Genomic DNA, 3,562 nt, shown 5'->3' on the forward strand with positions numbered 1-3,562 from the left:
GGAGCCCAGCAGGTCGAGGCTGTGGTGGCCGGGAGCGGCCACTGCACTCCAGTCTGGGTAGCAGAGTGAGACTCCAACTCAAAAAAAATAAAAGTAAAAAATAAAAAAAAGATGAAATTTGTCTTAATGGTTTATTTTATTTAACCCAATAGTTCCAAAAAATTGTCATCTCAACATGCAAGCAATATAAGAAATAATAGTGAGATGTTATATATTAATTTTTTCCATATTAAATCTTCAAAATCGAGTGTGTACTTAAGGTATGTTTCGATTCAGACTAGCCACATGTGACCAGTGAGTGCTGTATTGGACGGTTCAGCTCTATGGAGTGATTTTTTGAGGGCTGATACAAATCCATCTCCCCTAGTCAAGGAAATTGAAGCAGCTATGAACGATGGCCCTCATGATTTATGAGAGCACCCTGCCAGTCGCCAGCACTCCTTTCCAGTGGTTTCAGTCTCTTCCTCCCCACTCCAGCTGACAAAGGAGAAGGGGTGGGTGGGCATCCGAGCTAGGTTAGGCCCATGAGAAATGTTGTATACCATGTAGTTGGTGGGCAGCTTGCACCCTAGATGAGAAGGCAGAATTACCTGTCTGAGTTTCAGCTATCATCTCTGAGTGTCCTTCCCTTAGTCCTCACTCCTTCTGCCAGAGAAACTGTATAGCGTCAAGGCACGTTAGATCCGGCTTAAATATGTATATAATTTAATATATATTAAATATAATAATATACACAATATGTATTATATATTGAAATTTAATAAATAAATAGATAAAAGGAACATGTGGCTCAGCCAAGTGCGGTGACTTTCCTGAGGTTCCAAGGCTCTGCCAAACATCCTCCGTCCACATTCTTAGGCCACTCGTCCCCATCTCCTGCATCTGGCCAGGCCAGCTGAGCTCTGCTCTCCAAATGGCCGGCACTACCTTGCCCCTTTTCTGCCTGTGGTCTCTGCTTGGCATGATACACCTTCCTTGCTTTGCTTCCCCCTTTCCAAATCTCTCCCAATCACCCTGACTCTGCTCCACCTTCTTGAGGAAGGTTTCCGAATATGTACAACCCTAACTCCTCTCACTGAGGTGTCTCCAGCTCCCCCATGGCACAGTGTCATGTCCACAACCATTTCCATGGCAACGGCTTCAATAAGTGTGTCTTCTTCCTTCTTGTTGACACTTCCACCGCAATTCAAACCTGCACTGGAGGTTTGCATCACTTCCTCTGTCTATGGCCGACTGCTTCTATGTTTTCCTCACACATTCTATTTCACACTCTCAAACACACCATTAGACGATTATTATTAACTCCATTTCAAGGATGAGAAAACAGGCCTGGAGAAGTCCAGGAACTGGCCCTCACACCTAGCAGCAGAGTAGAGAACCCAACCTGGACCCACTTCCCTGAATTCAAAAGACTGTGCTCTGAAATACTGTGAGCCTCCCACAGACTAGTGATGCATAAAGGTTGAATTAATATTACTTTTAGGTGAGTGTTAATTGCAACTTTTATACACAAGAAAGTTAAGACTTGAAAGGCAAATCAAGCCGGGCTGGGTGGCTCAGCCTGTAATCCCGCGCCTTTGGATGGCTGAGGTGAGTGGATTGCCTGAGTCCACAGGTTCCAGACCCGCCTGGGCAGCTTGGAGAGACCTTATCTCTACAATAAAATTTAAAAATTGGCCAGGCCAATTTTTAAATTTGGCCTGGTAGCGCGCCTGTGGTTCCAGCTACTTGGAAGGCTGAAGTGGAAGGATCACCGGAGCCCAGCAGGTCGAGGCCGCGGTGGCCGGGAGCGGCCACTGCACTCCAGTCTGGGCGACAGAGTGAGACTCCAACTCAAAAAAAAAAAAGAAAGGCAAATCAGTTGTCCTCGTTCACAAACTTGAAGTTTGGATTTACACACATTTTTTCTGAACTCAAGATTTTCTACCTGGTTTTCTACTCTTTATTTTTTTGAGTTGGGTCTCACTCTGTCACTCAAGCTGAAGTGCAGTGGCACGATCACAGCTACCACAGCCTTGACTTCCTGGACTCAAGTGATCCTTCTGTCTCAGCCTCCCGAGTAGCAGGGACTATAAGCGTATGCCACCACACTTAGTTTATGTTTTGGGGTTTGTTTTTTGTTGTTGTTGTTTTGTATAACAGTTCTCACTGTGTTGTCCAGGCTGATCTCAAATTCCCACCTTCTCCTCCCCAAGTGTTGGGATTACAGGCTGAGCCACTGCATCTGATCCCCTTCCGTTTCAAAGCTGAATAATGCTTTGCTGTACATACCACATTTTGCTTATCCATTCATCTGCTTATGGACGCTTATGCTGTTTCACCTTTTTTTTTTTTGAGTTGGAGTCTCACTCTATCACCCAGTCTGGAGTGCAGTGGCACCCTCACGGCCACCACAGCCTCAACCTGCTGGGCTCAGGTAATCCTTCCACCTCAGCCTTCCAAGTAGCTGGAACTACACGCGCACGCTACCACGCCCGGTTAATTTTTTTTGCCTTATTGCAGAGACAAGGTCTCGCCAAGTAGCTCGGGTGGGTCTTGAACCCGCAAGCTCAGGCAATCCACTCGCCTTGGCCTCCCAAAGTCCTGGGATTACAGGCTGAGCCACCAAACCTGGCCTATTTTTTTTTTTTTTTTTTTTTTTTTTTTTTGAGTTGGAGTCTCATTGTCGCTAAACCCGGAGTGCAGGGTCATGCTCACGACCCCCGCAGCCTCCACCCGCTGGGCTCCGGCGATTCTCCCACCTCAGCCTTCCAAGTGGCTGGAACCACAGGTGTGCGCCACCACGCCCAGCTAATCTTTTGATGTATTGTAGAGAAGTGTCGCCAAGTGGTCCAGGCCGGTCTCGAAACCGTGGGCTCGGGCCATCCTCTCGCCGCGGGCTCCCAGAGTGCTGGGATGACAGGCGTGAGCCACCGCGCCCGCCGGAAGCACCATACTATTTGCATCAGCAGCCGCAACGCACAAGAGTTCCGTGAAATCACTTTTATTAATATCTAACATCTTTCCTGATCACAGTACATGCTCCCCGCAGAACGCCTAGAAAACTCAAGGAAAATGCAGAAAACCCAAATCCCTTCTTTGCTGGGAGCTGGCGCAAGCGCCTTTTATTCCCAGCAACACGCGTCCCTGGGACAATTCCGTCGCGCGGCGCCCCGCCCCTCCTGGGTCTCCCCTGAGCCGAGCTCCGCCCCCACGCCGAGCGTCGGTCAAGTTCAGGCAGTGACACCGGGAGGTTCCGGGAGCGTCACAGGCGCCCGTGGAGTGGTCACACTCTCGGCTGGCATGTGTCCGCTCCCAAAAGCCACCTCGGGGTGGGCAGAGCAGAACGTAAACGGCCTGGAGAGTCGCGTCCTGCAAGCGCACTCCCACGTCTTGACCAAGGACACCCGAGGACGTCGGCGCCACCTCGCCAGACGCGCACCCGGGAGGGCGGAGCAAAAGAAAGGCCGGCGCCCCGCCCACAGCTGCGAGGCGGGAAGTGTCCGCCCCTTTCACTCCTCCAAGGCCCATTGGCTAGTTGATGAGCCGCGCGTGCGGACGTCTCCGCCGCCCGCCCATCGCC

The sequence above is a fragment of the Carlito syrichta genome, unplaced genomic scaffold (genome assembly GCF_000164805.1).
Source record: "Carlito syrichta isolate Samal-C Ts95f unplaced genomic scaffold, Tarsius_syrichta-2.0.1 Scaffold97059, whole genome shotgun sequence".
In the NCBI taxonomy this organism is placed as follows: domain Eukaryota; kingdom Metazoa; phylum Chordata; class Mammalia; order Primates; family Tarsiidae; genus Carlito; species Carlito syrichta.